This window comes from Staurois parvus, unplaced genomic scaffold (genome assembly GCF_062004578.1).
Source record: "Staurois parvus isolate SC_StPar_1 unplaced genomic scaffold, SC_StPar_1.0 ptg000015l, whole genome shotgun sequence".
NCBI classification, from domain to species: Eukaryota; Metazoa; Chordata; class Amphibia; order Anura; family Ranidae; genus Staurois; species Staurois parvus.
This window is the reverse complement of record NW_028317811.1, coordinates 2,453,135-2,469,766: the sequence shown is the minus strand read 5'-3', so window position 1 is coordinate 2,469,766 and position 16,632 is coordinate 2,453,135.

Below are 16,632 nucleotides of genomic sequence, written 5' to 3'. Positions count from 1 at the left end.
CACTTTGTGTTGGCCTATCACATAAAATACATTTTGTTTTTGGTTGACACATGGCAAAATGTGGAAAATTTCAAGGGGTATGAATACTTTCAAGGCACTGTACCAGCATTTTGTTCCAGTGTCCATGGAGCCTCCCTTGTTAGATAAATTGTAAATAATAGTGAAAACCCCTCTCAGTGATTGTGGTAAGTTGGCAAATTCGGGCGTTCCATGCAATTCCTAGCCAGTGAATGATTTCCCTTTCTGTAAAATAAAAATGTCAAAACAAAACTCCCCAAAATTGCCCCTTTTTTAGGAAAGTAATCATCCCAAGGTGAGCTTATTTTTGCCACTTTTGGGGGGGGAAATTAAAGAACCTCGCTGGTATTGAAGTGGTTAAGAAAAATATTAGGGTGTGCTTAGCCTTTTAAAGTTGCATACTGAAGCCAAGTGCAAGTCTTCCATTATTAGTAGACGAAAGTTGGAAATGTCATTGCAATGAAATTGCATTGTGTACAGTAGCTACATGTCGTGGATAAACTCTTTAACCCTCCCCAATTCATCCAGCCCCAGCTTCAACCCTTTGCAGCCAGAGGATTTAATTATTGGATTCATTCATTAAACCTTTTTTTTTTTTTTTTTTTCTTCCCTGTTTACATTAGTGATTGCTGTGATTACATTGCACAGAGCGGCAGAGACGGCGGCAGTACTGACTTTGTGTGCGTGATTGCCTCCTACAACCTCAGTCACACTTGATGCGAATTGGCATGCGATTTGCATATCGCATGCCAAGTTGCACCCTATTGTCCACAATTAGAGCGGTCATATCAATGCGGTTCCAACTTGGTTGGAGCCACACCAATTTCTAAAGTAGTACATGCACTACTTATGGTGCGATTTGCATAGACATCGATTTCGGATGTTTTGCAAATTGCACCAGAAACTGGCATGTCGCCGACTTTGAAATCATGCGACTTCACTGTAAGCCCTCATGCACACTTGGTGTTTTGATAATGCCGGTAATGTTAGCTGTGTAAAGTCGCGTTAAAAACGTGAGTTTTTCAATGTTTGTTAGCATTTTTGCATTAGTGTTTTGCCATGATTAACGGTGTTTTTCTGTGTTGTGTTTTTTTTAGAAGTTTTTTTTTTATGCTAAAATTTTTTTTTTTTGGTTAAAAAAAAAAAAAAGTCCAAAAATGTTTTTCAGTGTTGCAGTGTTTTTACAGCTAAAAAACTCCTAGAAGCCCACTGGTCCTGTGTGGGGTGTTTTTTTTTTTTCACAGCCAAAAAACGTTGATTGCAGTCTGTGTATGGACACATAGGATAACATGCTGGGGGGTTTACTGGCTGTACAAAAGCCAAAAACAGCAGCTGTTAAAACGTCAAGTGTGCATGAGGACTAAGTCGCACGATTTCAAAGTCTGGTTTGATGTGATCGGGGCGTAACTCCTGTCAGATCACAGGGACAGGAGGGGAATGTTGTTCAAAAGATGACATAACATTTTTAATAGAATGAGAACCTATGCCAGATTTATTATTGCTGTTGGGCAGATTTTCCTGTTCTGAATAGGTATTATGCAGTCCTGAAGGGACATTTCAGTAACTGAGACATAATAAAACCTTTACCAACTATAAAACCCTAACCCTTTCCCACACTGTCAAAAAAAAAAAAAAGTTTTGAGTGGAATTTAAGACTTAAAGTGAAACTGCAATATTGACAAGAAACAATCTCCTTACTGTACATTGCAAGAATGTATTGTAGGCTCGTGTTCTGCAGATTATTTTTTTTTTTTTTTAAAACTGCTTAGTGGAATAGCATTTCATTAAAGGTGTCCTAGCAAAAATAAAACTCCTATTGGAGGGACTAGCTGTCATTTGACTTGAGGCTGGATTCACACATGTGCGGTTTTGAAGGTCTGTTTTTACAGTGAATTACAAAGCAGTTGTTCAGGGCAGGAAAAAAAGGGGATGAAGTCACTTTCAAAAACTGATGATCTGCCTGATTGAGCAGCAGAATTTGCAGCTGAACCAGACCGCACTGCTCAGAAAACTGATGGGCCTTTTTTTCTTTTTCTTTTTCAAATTCTCACTGGAACTGCACTCTGACTACACCTGATATTTGTGAATAGGCACAATAGGAAGCAATGTTATTTCCCATGCCATGCGAATTGGATGCGGTTCAATACACATCCAATTTGCATGTATGTGAACTGGCTCTGAGCACAGTGCAGACCTCTGACATATCTACAACAGCCAAACAGGGTGTTGAGCCAGCCAAAGCTCCCAACGCTAAAGCCAAAGGTTGACACTACCTCCCTTCCCTACACATCCTATTTGCCCAACACACTAATAGCCTGCCTGGAAAGGTCAAATAAGCTTTGTCACTATCTGGAAATGTTGATCGCACTGTCAGAATGGTCAGCATTTACCTTCATTGCAGGCTTTTGAAGGCTGCTCAAGGTACCTTACACTTGTGGCAGTTCAATCTACCATCCCTCTTCAAATCTTTATCATCAAAGAACATAGGTCTGGATGTTCTCAATGCCTGGGCTGTTTGTTTTTAATGGTGACCTAGCAGTAGTGAAATAAAAAAATAAAATACATTTCAAACTGCAATACTCCTTCTCTGGCACTGTCCCCTGCAGTAATTCTGTCCAGGACCTCATGCATTCACGGTATAATGATGCAGAAACATCGTCACATCAGAGCTTCTTTCTGCATTCTTAAAGACCTCCAAACATCAATGAAAAATTGTAGAACCCGTGTCATGTGACCAGCTCGAAGACATCCAGAACAAGGGAATATAAGTAACTTTTTGCATGCATTTGTATTCACTGGCCTGTTGTAGTTTGTTAATTAAAAAGTATATCAGCCCCTTTTAAACCCGTTCAGTGGTAGGTAAGAGGTTAAAGGATACAGGAGCTTTTGTGCTTTGCTTCTAATGTCAGGTACACACATTGAGATTTTTTTCCTTCAACCCAGTGGACTGAACTAAAAAAAAACCTGAGAGATTGCTGTACTAGCTAAGCATGTTAGTGCAGCGATCTCTCCTGCTGTGTCTTTGTGTTCTGATTTTGGGGGTCCCCTCGCCCCGCGGCAGAAAACAATAAGTGGCGTACGCAGCACTGGTTTTCCGGTCCTTAGACAGTCTTCATTTGGAAAGACAACTGTACACATGGTCTGGATGTCAGCTGGTTCCTGCTGAACTGGCTGATGTTCAGACTGTGTAATTTGCATTTTTGAAGGATCTGGAATGCTGTGTTGGAATTTTGAATTGCTGACTGCAGTGTTCACTGTCATTTACTGCCTGTCAATGTGCCTTTGTTTTAATTGCCACACACTGTCAGTGCACCTCAAGTGCAGCCCGGACTGATTTGGAGTGCAAGACTTGAAAGAACTGTTGGCTTGCTTTGAGCCTCACACCCATGTCACCTACAGTATATATACAGTTGTGTTCAAAATAATAGCAGTGTGTTGGAAAAAGTGAATAAAGCTCAAAATCCTTCTAATAGCTTTTATTTCCATACACACATGCATTGGGAACACTACACATTCTATTCCAAATCAAAACATGAAGAAAAATATATCAAATTTGTGTTGTTCCTCTAAAAAAACTGAAGAAAAGTGAATATTGGACTGTTCAAAAAAAATAGCAGTGTTTGTATTCTTTACACACGCAAACATTCACTATATAAAGTGAAAAATGTTTGAAACTTTTGCTTTCCTTTGAATCACTTAATGAATATTTAGTTGTATAAGCACTGTTTCTGAGAACTGCTGTACATCTGTGTTGCATGGAGTCAACAAACTTCTGGCACCTGTGAACAGGTATTCCAGCCCAGGAGGATTGGACTACATTCCACAGATCTTCTCTATTTCTTGGTTTTGCCTCAGAAACTGCATTTTTGATGTCACCCCACAAGTTTTCTATTGGATTAAGATCTGGGGATTGGGCTGGCCACTCCATAACGTCAATCTTGTTGGTCTGGAACCAAGATGTTGCACGTTTACTGGTGCGTTTGGGGTCATTGTCTTGTTGGAACACCCATTTCAAGGGCATTTCCTCTTCAGCATAAGGCAGCATGACCTCTTCAAGTATTCTGATGTATTAAAACTGATCCATGATCCCTGGTATGCGATAAATAGGCCCAATACCGTAGTATGAGAAACATCCCCATATTATGATGCTTGCGCAACCATGCTTCACTGTCTTCACAGTGTACTGGGGCTTGAATTCAGTGTTTGGGGGTCGTCTGACAAACTGTCTCCGGCCACTAGACCCAAAAATAACAATCTTACTTTCATCAGTCCACAAAATGTTGCGCAATTTCTTTTTAGGCCAGTCAATGTGCTCTTTGGCAAATTGTAACCTCTTCAGCACGTCTTTTTTTCAACAGTGGGACTTTGCGGGGGCTTCTTGCAGATAGCTTGGCTTCACATAGGCGTCTTCTATTTGTAACAGTACTCACAGGTAACTTTAGACCTTCTTTGATCTTCCTGGAGCTGATTGTTGGCTGAGTCCTTGCCATTTTGGCTATTCTTCTATCCATTCGAATGGTAGTTTTTCGCTTTCTTCCACGTCTTTCAGGTTTTGGCTGCCATTTTAAAGCATTTGCGATCATTTTAGCTGAGCAGCCTATCATTTTCTGCACTTCTTTATATGTTTTCCCCTCTCCAATCAACTGTTTAATCAAGGTACGCTGTTCTTCTGAACAATGTCTGGAACGACCCATTTTCCTCAGAATTTCAGAGAGAAATGCACTGTAACCAGCATGTACAACATTTGCTGCCTTCCTTCCTTAAATAAGGGCAAAAATTGCCACCTGTTTTTCAAAGAATGAATGACCTCACTAATAGAACTCCACACTGCTATTATTTTAAACATGCCCCTTTCAATTAGTGATTCAATTACACAGAATCAGCAGCATGCATGTCATGACTGTTGGGTCTGTTGTATTTATATTACTCTACTAAACCTGCTAATAAATTATTTGCCATGTAGAAATATCATTTCTACCAAAAACAGTGATTGATCAGGTTAGTGATGTATGACTGCTATTATTTTGAACACAACTGTCTTATTATTATTATTATTATACAGGATTTATATAGTTCCAACAGTTTGCTCAGTGCTTTACAATATAAAGGGAGACAATACAGCAACAATACAGTTCAATACAAGAGGGTTAGGAGGGCCCTGCTCCTTGGAGCTTACAATCTAAGAGGGAGGGGCTGGTGGTACAAAAGGTAATAACTGTGGGGGATGAACTGATAGGAGGAATAGAAGATTCCTTTATTAGCTGAAGGCAGGATAGGCTTCCCTGAAGAGATAGGTTTTCAGAGATCGCTTAAAGGTGGGCAGAGTAGGCAATAGTCGGATAGATTGGGGTAGAGAGTTCCAGAGGATGGGGGAGGCTCTGGAGAAGTCCTGGAAATGAGCATGGGAGGAGGAGACAAGCTAGAGAGCAGGAGGTCATGGGAGAAGCGGAGGGGACGAGTTCGGTGATATTTGGAGACAAGATTGGTGATGTCATTTGGGGCAGAGTTATAAATGGCTTTATTTGTTATTGTTCATGTTTTGAATTTTATTCATTGTCTAATGGGAAGCCAGTGGAGGGATTAGCAGAGAGGGGTGGCAGATATGGAATGGTTAGTAAGGTGGATGAGTCTGGCAGCAGCATTCATGATAGACTGAAGAGGGGATAGCCTGCGATTCGGTAGGCCAATGAGGAGGGAGTTACAATAGTCAAGGCGAGAGATAACAAGGGAGTGAATAAGTTGCTTAGTATTTTCCGAGGTTAAGAACATATGGGGCCCAATGGGCACTGACACCCATATTTAGACTACATCAGTGTCTGGTGATGTCTCCTAGATTGTAAGCGCCAAGGAGCAGGGCTCTCGAACCCCTCGTGTATCGCATTGTATTGTTACTGTACTGTCTCCCACTATAATGTAAAGCGCTGAGCAAACTATTGGCGCTATATAAATACTGTATAATAATAATGTGTGCAATCATAGCGATAAACCCAGGGGACATGTGACTTTCAGTATGTATGATAGCATAGCTATTCTGCAATAAAAAATTTTAATCGGGGGGGGGGAAGAACAATCTCTTCCATGGTGTCACAAACACGAGACAATCTCTTCCATGGTGTCACAAACACGAGTAAAAACCCAGTAGAAGTTCTAACCTTTTGCCATTTCATTCAAAACTAGAAGTTTTGGCTGGAGTTGAGGTTCAAAGCTTCCCAGTTAATCCTGAAAATATGCATTTGTTCCTGGTAAGCAGGTAGTAAGCCTGCAGACACGGGACAATTTTGTTAAAAAAAAAAAATTCAACCCAATTCCATTTAAAATGCTGGTTAGTGTTTTTATGTGACAATACTGAATGTAGGATTGTATAGTAAATGGAAGTATCCCCTGTAGGTGTGCTATGGTTGTTGTCAGTGCCATAATAACTGATGTATCCCAGTGTAATATAAATATCTTCTAGCACACAGAACAGTGCGACCTGAAAAATGGCCTTATTATTGGACGAGTCTTGCTGTTAGGAGTACAGACATATAGTTTCCTGAAGGGCTCTTTTTACAGGTTTTCTAGAAATATTGCCATTCCTTCGCTGGCTAGTTTTGGCATTCTCCTGTAGGCACGTTCGGTCATAAACATCCAGTCTTTCCTAGGCATTCATTAATTTGCTCACTCCTTGGCATTCATTCATTCACAGCTGGTAGCTGCAGTAGCAGCAGGATTTTGGCATGTGATTAATCTTCCGTGTTCTTCAAAATCTCTAAGGATAAATTATCCAATTACCTCAGCAGTCTTCATGCCAATATTGCCCGCTTCTTCGCCAGGAATAAGAGTGCACATGTCTGTTGAGCTCTCCCAAGCTGACCAATCCATGTTTGTGCAGATAACTCTTGTTTTTTGGATGGGATGGGATTTCTGAATGGCTCATGCTTAGTTCAAACATTGATGTTAAACTTGGCCAGCCTGGATAAGAGGGACTTGGATGCTGAATGCTGACTTGGCACTGCCTTTTTCAAACGCCACCTAGGATAAAGATATATTCCTAAAAATGCACAGTGTGGGATTATGAAAGGGCACTTTTTTTTTTGGGGGGGGGGGGGGGGGGTGTGAAAATATCAGTGCATTTTCCATGTACTAAACCAACAATGCCAGTACACAAGTTCTATGTGTTTTTGCACCAGCAATGCTGCATTACTTTAAAAGTGATATGCAACAGTTTCTGTTAACCACTTCAAGTCCGGACACTTTTACCCCCTTCCTGTCCAAGTCAATTTTCAGCTTTCAGCGCTATCACACTTTGAATGACAATTGCACGGTCATGCAACACTGTACCCATATCAATTTTTTAGCATTTTTTTGAGACAGATAAAACTTTATTTTGGTGGTATTTATGCACCACTGGGATTTTTATTTTTTTTTTGCTATATAAATGAAAAAGTCAGAAAATTTTGGAAAAAAGTGTTTTTCTTATAAAAGTTTGCAAATAAATAATCTTTCTTCATAAATCTTGGCCAAAATGTATTCATTTATCTTTTTAGTAAAAAAAAAATTAACCCAAATTAGTTTATAAGCAAAAATTATAATTTTTAAAAAAAAAATGTTTACATTTTTATTTTTATATTATTATTTATTTTTGGGGGGTTTTTTTACATACTGTCACCCTAGCAGTACAGTACATGGTGACACTGTACTACTTGTGGGGGGTTATGAAGATTTTTTTTTTTTACACTGATTGCTTTTACACCCATAAAGGCTGTAAAAGCAATCATTTCTCCTTCTCTCTGGCTGCATTCTTGCAGCCATTGAAAAATACTGTGTGAGCTGTGATTGGTCACAGCTTGTCACATGGTACAAGGCTGTTGTGAATAGCCTTGTACCATGTTACCTCTGTGATCATTCACAGATTTCACACATAGTAAGCAATGATGTCAGAAGTTGCATCTTACTACTCTTCAGGTGATCACTGATTGGCCAATCAGTGATCACTTGATTGGGACCTCACACAGAGGTCCCGTACTGCGATCGGTGTTCCACTGTGTCCGGAGGACACAGCGGGCACTGGATCGCGGTGCTGCGCACTCCCAGGGTGTTTGCACAAGCAGGGGGCGGGGAGGCCGTTTATAAACATCCAACAGCCCCTGCACTGCTCCTGTCCAGCCGTTTATATACATGGGCCGGACGGGAAGTGGTTAATTTACAACAGTGTGCACCAAAACGATCAAACACTTGCGACAATATTCTAAGTTAAATAGTTTTGAAATGTAAACTACTACCACAGTGTTGTAAATATTTTTTTTTTTTTGTTTTGAATTCCAAGTCCGCAGAGGTGCAAAAAACGAAAAACCCATAAGTGAACAAAAAACGTACAAGTGCAAAACACCAACACAAAAAAGTGAACTTAGGGGTGTGCTTTAGTCCACCCCCGGAAGGGGTAGGACCTCTACCCTGATCCCCCGGAGCGTGCGGTTCCTGACAGGGACTGAGGTTTCCACATTGTCCACCTGGCCAAAAGGCCTGGCAGACCCCTTTTCTTGTGGCTAGCCGAAGCCGACCACCAAGTACTAGATCAGGGGGTCTCACGAAGAGAGACCCCCAGGAACAGGGGAGGAAGCAACCAAAAGGCCACACATCCTCCCCCTAGACTTCAGGGCAGGCCTGAGGACCTATATTCTGTAGTGAGGAAGGGCAGACAGCGAGGCGGGAAAGTAGAGGTTTATTGGTAGGGATGGACTGCACACCACTATCATTCAAATTGCCATGCAACACTTTTTTTACTTGGTGCATCAAACCCTAAATAAGTGTGAATATAGAAATTGTTGCACATTTCCCTATTACATAGTTACATAGATGGCACTAGATGGCCATGTTCCTAGTTGATCAGAGCCTGATTACTTAGCAGGTGTACTTCCTGCTTCATTTGCCAAGTGTGGCCAATTAAATGTGATCCTCTGGGGCTTCAGGTCCTATATAAAGAGTGTGGTTAGGTGTGTGGGCGTGCCCCTGATGTCGTTACCTGTGACGAAATGCGTAGGGCGGAGCCACGCACACATGCTACTGCGCATGCGCGAACGGCCAGCAGCCATTTTGGAAACTAAAATTTTTATTTTTTTTGTCAATCAATGCCTAATGATGTTTGCTTACATGTGAGTGCAACCATACCTTAAATAAATGTTGTGATTATGGTTTTACACTATGTGGAGCGCTTTTTCTTTCCATGTTTTCTACTCCGAGTCCATTGTTGGAAGATCTTTATCTGCTTTTTTGGAGATCTGGAGGAGGATTCAAGTGTCCGGCTTTCTGGAGTGTTTAAACAAAGTGCAATTGACCACTCTTAACAGGGGGTCATGCCTTTCTGGTAAGCTTTCTGTAGTAGTGGTTGGTGACACAACAACTGTCCTTGGATTTCTTTTGTTTCATCACAGCCTCTGGGACTTTTCTTTAATTTTTGGATGGACTATTTTTTGATACACTTTTTCACTGTTTCTTTATGATTATTTGTCACTTTTTTAAGCGCTGCACTTTTATGTATTATACTTACTGGATGAAAAAATACAAAAGTCCATCCAGTTCAACCATTAAAAGAAAAAAAAGGTATAATCCTATACCCACAGTTAATCCAGTGGAAGGCAAAACCCCCCCCCCCCCCCCCCAGCAAAGCACTATGCAATTTGCTCCTGCAGGGAAAAAAAATCCATTCCTGATTCCTCGGGAGGCAATCGGATATTCCCTGGATCAACTTTACCTATAAATGTTAGTATCCAGTATTCAACAAACCTTTTTAATCACACAAGTATGTCCTCAACTATACAGGTTACATCTATATTTTGGATATACACTACAACAGCAACATAACGTTGACAGAGGCTAAACTAAGTACTAAGTCATGTTTTGTGAAGGGGATCAAATACTTATTTCCCTCATGAACATGCAAATCAGTGCATCATTTGTTAGACATGCATTTCTTTTGAATTTTTTGTTGCTATTCTGTCTCTCAGTGTTACAGTACACCTACCATTCGATTTTTAGATTGATCATTTCTTTGTGAGTGTGCAAATATTCAAAATCACCAGGGGATCAAATATTTATTTCCTTCACTGTATTTATCTACCAGGTGGAGGTTCAAGCCTCCTCTGATAACAGTTTGGAGAGTAAAGTACTAAAGGCGACTCTCTCTATATAGCCTTCTTGACCCATTTATTATTATGTGGGCCTATGGATGCTGTTTACTGTGTTGCCCACCACTTTGTTGGATTGCTTTCAGATGTCCCAATTGTAATGAATAAAGAGTCTGTGTCCTATACTGTATGGATAGAAAAATAGGATTTTTATATTACCAGTAAAATCTGTTTTCTGGAGTACAGTACATAACACAGGGCCTTTCCCTTTGTCCTTATGATCTCCTTACTGCTTGCTACAAAACAGAGGCTAGCTGGTGGGAAGAGTTATATAGGGGGAATGTCCCTACAACCTTCCTTTTTTTCCAGCATCCAATCACCTGAAGTTAGCCTGCATATAACCCAGTTGTAATGAATACAACTGTACTACTGTCCTGTACTATACTCCAAGAAACAGATTTTACTGGTATGTCAATCACCAAAAATGGACCAGTTTTTTAAGCAGACCCGATCAGACCCTACATTATCCTCTATGAAGTGGCGAGTGTAAATGGATATGTGTCAATTTACACCCCCCGACATCCAATCCTATCCACTAAAAACAGATGGATGAGCAGGTGGATCTGCTTGGTGGAATCCGCCAGTGTGAAAGGGCCCTTAAAAAGTTTGATCAATAATTAAAACATCAGTACATCTCTGCAATGCATGCTAATTTTCTCATGTCTTATCCCATTACAATCACTGCAAGTACAGAAAAATATGATCTGCTGAAATCCAGGTTGCTCAAAATTTTCATTTTGAGCTGTCAACACTGTGCATATACTGGACTGAAATCTCAGGCAGTTTTTGTCTGCCCTGCCCAGTTCTCCTTTACTAGTCTACAGAACATCTCCCTGTCTACCACATCTCCGTAAGATAAGGGGGGTGTTTTCTGTAGTCCTCTAAGTGGGAACTCAAGCAGGGCTGACAATACTGCTTGTTATTTCAGTGTAGCAGAGGCAGATCAATCAAGACGTTTGGGGTTCACTGGGTTTATAGTGGATCAACAATTTTTTTTTTCTGTACTTGCAGTGAATTTAAAGATACATGGCATATATTGCAGAGATGTACTGAATTTATTTTTATTTATTTTTTCCATTTTTACGCTTCTATTTATCGAACTTACCTGCTTAATAAACTTTTCAGTCAGCAATAATTGTGAATTTCCTGACGTACCTTCATGCTGGAAAATATTATCTCCCTTGGTTATCTATGAATTAGCTGGTTTGGGACAGTGTAGAAGCAATTCTGAAGCTGCTTGTAATCTTGGAGCCTTATTCTGTCTAGTGGCCTTGGTACACTATTAATTGAAGGATGATGCCCTACCCTTGAGCAGAGGAAGTCAAGGGCTTCTAATATTCTTCCAAAAGCCTCAGGAACAAATAGTCATTACACTAACAGCCACAATTAAAAATAGTAATATACCTTTCTAATGTACCTATAAAATCACAGATTTTGTGTGATGATACTAATAAAATGCTTGTTATCTGTGGTTTTAAATTCCTTTGCCTTCTGTGGTAATACTGGAGGCCTGAGGCAAGCCTTAGACCTCAAAGAATACCAATTATATACTAGACTTTTTTCTGTCTTTTCATCTAATGACAACATATGTTCTTCAGCATAATGCCTCAAACAACCAAAGTCATCAGGGTCAATGTTATATTTTCTAGTGAAATCTTGTGGTTAGGCATGTACTGTGGTACTTATAGATCGTGGGTCAGCAACCAGTAGATCATGCCCAGGTGATTGGTAGATCATGGTCTGGGCTTGCTGACCCGCCATCCTAGAGCATTAAACAGAGTACAATGCAGAGGGACTACTTGTAAAGTTGAAGCAAGAGGCACTTAAGCAGAAGCCTCCTCTGTAGTGCTGGCTCCTGTCCCATGTGGAGTGATAACAACTGCACTCCACCTCTTATCTGGGCTAGCGATCTCCAGAGTGGTGCCAGCAGCAGGAAAGAAGAGATCTTCAGGTCAGTGTGAAGCAATACACTGGGCATAATAGCATAGGGCTGCTTTCACACTGATGTACTGCAGTCTACCCATGCCACAGGTGCAGTGCAGTGTACCTGCAAGCTTTCCTGCAGGTTTAGTGCACTTTCTGAAAGCACACCAAAACTCCTGAATGCAGGAAAGTAGACCACTCCGGATATAATAGAAGTCTATTGCATAGCGCAAGCTAACCCAGGAAGTTCGCAGATGCATTGCTGCTCCTCTGAAAAGCGATCTGTGTGTGTTTGACAAGTGGTGAGGAGGCGATATGTTGCCTCCTCACCACCTGCAATGCATGCGATTGTGACACTGTTGTACGGCAATTAGAGGTTTAAATCAGGTGTGAGATAGTGACACTGTGCCTGGTGATCTTTGACTTCTTCCATGTTGTTCACTTAGATCTCCTCTTCTTTAAGGTTGCCTACCCCTGTTATAGACCGTAATTGACTGGGATATCTCTAGGACAGTTTGGACTGCTGAAGAACCCTCAAAGAGTCCCACTGGAGGAAAATCATCCAGGATTGCATGGAAGGGTTTGACTGATGGTCTATACTTCTAAAGTACAGTTGTAGTGTTTGTAGGTTATATGCACAGGCATGTTTGTAGGATATAACATTGCTGGCCTCTTAGTTTCTCTCACAAAAAAAGTTCACTGCAGCCTTTCTCAACTAGGGTTCCATGAAATCCTAGGGTTCCTCCAGAGGTTGCTAGGGGTTTCTTGAGCTATGAGCAATCTACCTCTCAGATAAGTGACACCAATGATAATTTAAGATATCTATAGGAGGGGCATTTTTCAATTGAGCACCAAAGTAAGGAACATTCCTCCCACTGACTACCACGCTAATGTGCAGTGAGTTGTAGATACAGCAGTCATTGTCAGGGGTTTCTCCAGACGTGAAAATTATTTCAAGGGTTCCTTCATGTTAAAAGGTTAAGAATGGAAGGTCTAATGTAACAAAATAACATTGCTACTAATCAAATTCTTGCTGGTTTTAGGTGTAACCTGGAACCCATTACTCTTGAAGGTTAGTATATGAATTATACAAATGTCTTAAACTTGGGGCAGGCAGGTAACCGACCTGTTCTGTAGCAGAAGAAGTGTTGCATAATGTTTTCATGCTCCAAAATCATGGTATTTAATTTGTGTACTAGAATTGATGGTAATCCATTTTTTATTATTTTTAGCTAGACCCCCTTCCTAAAAGTTTATTTCTCGCTGTCCCAAAAGATTGGTACATGAAATGAGCCTGGTAGCATTACTCTCTCTTCTTTTTTATATTATGAAGTTTTGTGCTGCTTGATCCAGAATTAGAAAGATAATGAAAGGTTGGGATATCGGCAGTACTAAAAACTTATAAAGAACTGCATTCACATGAAGGTGCTTCAACTGACCAAATGTTTACTATGTATGTAAATGCTTCTCTAATGGCTATAAATGTGCCCTGAACACCTATCTGACCTATCAGTTTTGAATGGATCTCATTGTCAATTTTGTTGAATGTTAAAGGATAAGTTCACCTTTTGTAACATTTTGCATATTACACCCATATTACAGATGCACCACCCACTGCTACCCCTTTATCCCCCATTTTTACACATAGCTGGGGATCTTCTCACAATCTGAATAAAACGTGGCTGTGCAAGTCTCCTCCCACACGATTGAATAATTTATTCACAGTATTCTGTGAATGGGAAAACTACAAGTACCGACAGACTTTGCGGCTGTTGGCTTGTAGTTCACAAGGAACTAACAGAGTGCTGTTGAGCTCTCTAGGTAGTTCATTGAGCTTCCTGTCATTGTAACTGACTGCCTGTATCAGAGGTATGGGCAGACGGCTACACAGACAATCTGCAGGACTGTGGCATTACACCCATGATCTGTTGATCATGCATGGGTGCAATGCTTTACAGGCCCCTAACAAAAAAACAAAAACAAAAGTATATTTTTTTACCTGCAAAAAATGCGCATTTATTTATTTTTTTTGGTAAAAAAAAATTAATTCTTTAATTTTCTTCAATAAGTGATAGTAGTAGATAGGTAGATAGCACATTTATAGAGCTTTTACTGTCTATGTTATCACCACAATGTGAATCCATCAGAAATTGTTTAGCTTTTTCCTGTAAAAGTATCACTGTATCTAATATAGTTAATGCTGCAACTGTAATGGTTATGTTGGCCACATTTGCAGTAATTAATCAGGCAAGGGAAAAAATCTTCACTGATGGCCACTGGTACCTGTAAAATAAGTCAGCATCAGCTCCTTGCTCTACTCCATTAAGAAAGCCGGGCTGAGCCTGGCTTAACAATTAATAGAGCGTAAAGTGGTAGTAAACTCTTCTTCAATAATTTTACCTACCGGTAAGATTATAATAAAACTTATCTGTAGGTAAAATTAATATCTCCTAAACGTGAACAGTTTAGGAGATATTACCCCCTTCTGATAGCCGGTGCATGCCCTCTGAAGGAATGGCATTCCCGTACTATTCCTTCAGAGCACTGTACCGTGGCTGAGGACTCCCACGTGTGGTGATTTGGCCAGTCAGCCGGCCAGAACTCGTGAACCAGGAAGGAAGACCAGGTGAAGATGGAAGCTCCAGGGAGCTGTCACTAGCACATGATGCCTTTACCTTGCAGGAGTTGTTTTTTTCTTCTTTTTTTTTGGATGCAGTTTACTACCACTTTAACAATTCATCGAGTAATTGTGAGCAAATACATTACTTTGCTTAGCTCATTTTATATTTGGCCAAAAGTATAGTATATCATTTCTTTTGTAGGACCACTGTTGTAAGGTATACTAGATGTCTACTATTAGCTTTTTTAACTAGAAAATACTCTTCTGTGCATCTTTCTGATCCTGGTTTAATTTTGAACTAGGATCTGGACTTCCCTGACAGTCCTATAATGGTAGTCTCTTTGGACAGTGCAAGTTAAAGGAAACCTGTGCTGAGCAAAACCTCAAAGCTGTCATTGCAGACTTTTCCAATTTAAAAATGCTAGCTGTCTGTCTGTCATGCTGATCTAACATCTTCAATATCACTGACCTGCAACAGTCATACAGATCGTGCATTCTGACTTCACTTGCATGCTTGTTCCATGTCAGTGCTTCAAAATGTATTGAAAGAGCATCAATATTACTACCAGTTTTACAAGTTCAACAATACTGTCAGCACAGTTTCCTTTAAAGGGACAGAGCTTAAAAAGGAAACCCGGCCAGTAGACCATTTATTTTAAAAAATCTTCCCATAAAATGTATGTGCATTAAACATATTTTATGCAGTTTATTTACCTGCAAAGGCCTTCCTTGTGTGGACATCCAAAGGCACTGAGTCTGCTGCTGGGCACTTGCATTCAACATATTTTATGCATGTTGATTACCTGTCCAGAGTGTAGCTATCCAAAAGACCAAGACTACTAATGGGTAACACCATCTTGGATGTGATATTAGCAGACTCGGAACTGTCACTTAAAGCGGAGGTCCACTCACCCTGTCAAAAAATAAAAGTCAGCAGCTACAAAAACTGTAGCTGCTGACTTTTAAAAAACAGCCACTTACCTGTCCCTCGGTCCCACAGTGTGTCCCCTGCAGCCCGTTTCACCGGCCGTCCTGTATTCAGTGTGGGCACCCGGCTGTGATAGCTTGCGGCTTCACAGCCGGGTACCCACTGCGCATGTGTGAGTAGTGCTGCACATTGTGAATGGTCCTGTAGTCTTCTGGGACCTGTCACATGTCCCAAAAGACTACAGGGAGGGAAGGAGAAAGGACACCTTCTGCTTCTAATTGCCTAGGCGATGGGACCGGAAGTGGGAGCGGGTACCTGTCAAATTTGGGTATCCGCTCCCCCCCCCGCCACCCAAAGGTGCCAATCCATAATGGGGAGCAGGGAAGCAACCCTTAAAGCGGAACTTCTCCTTTTGGGTGGAGCTCCACTTCAAGTGACACTCTGTAGTATTTTCCTTCATTCCTTCTTTTGCAGCTACATCACAGTCTGTGTAGGAAGGTGAAGGGAACAATGAATGAGCTGGGCCAGCACAGACAGTAATTAGATACTTCTAGAAAAGGAGAGGGCTATGACATGTAACGAAGGAGGGTCTGTGCCAAAGAATGATTCTCTCTGGAGCAGTCACATTTTTGGCAAGCTTAAAGGCACATCGCTAATGTATTAACAATAAATCATATATGGAAAGGAAAATACAGCAAGTAAGCATTTGAAATGCTGCAGCTGAGCTAAGGGCAGATGGATTCCAGGAAGTAAATGCTACATGAATCATCTGCCCCTACTCAAGATGGCCGTGACTAGAAATGATAGGGGAGTGTTTTTCAAAGTGATTAGTCAGCAAAATAAAGCATGAAGACATGGATTGATGGGGGAGTTTGCTTTGAATATTAAAAATGAATTAAATAGCATTTTTCATTGTGGTGCTCAGATGCAATGTAGTGAAAAGTTTAAGTTGGTAAAGCTGAGTCTTCAATAATAAAGGT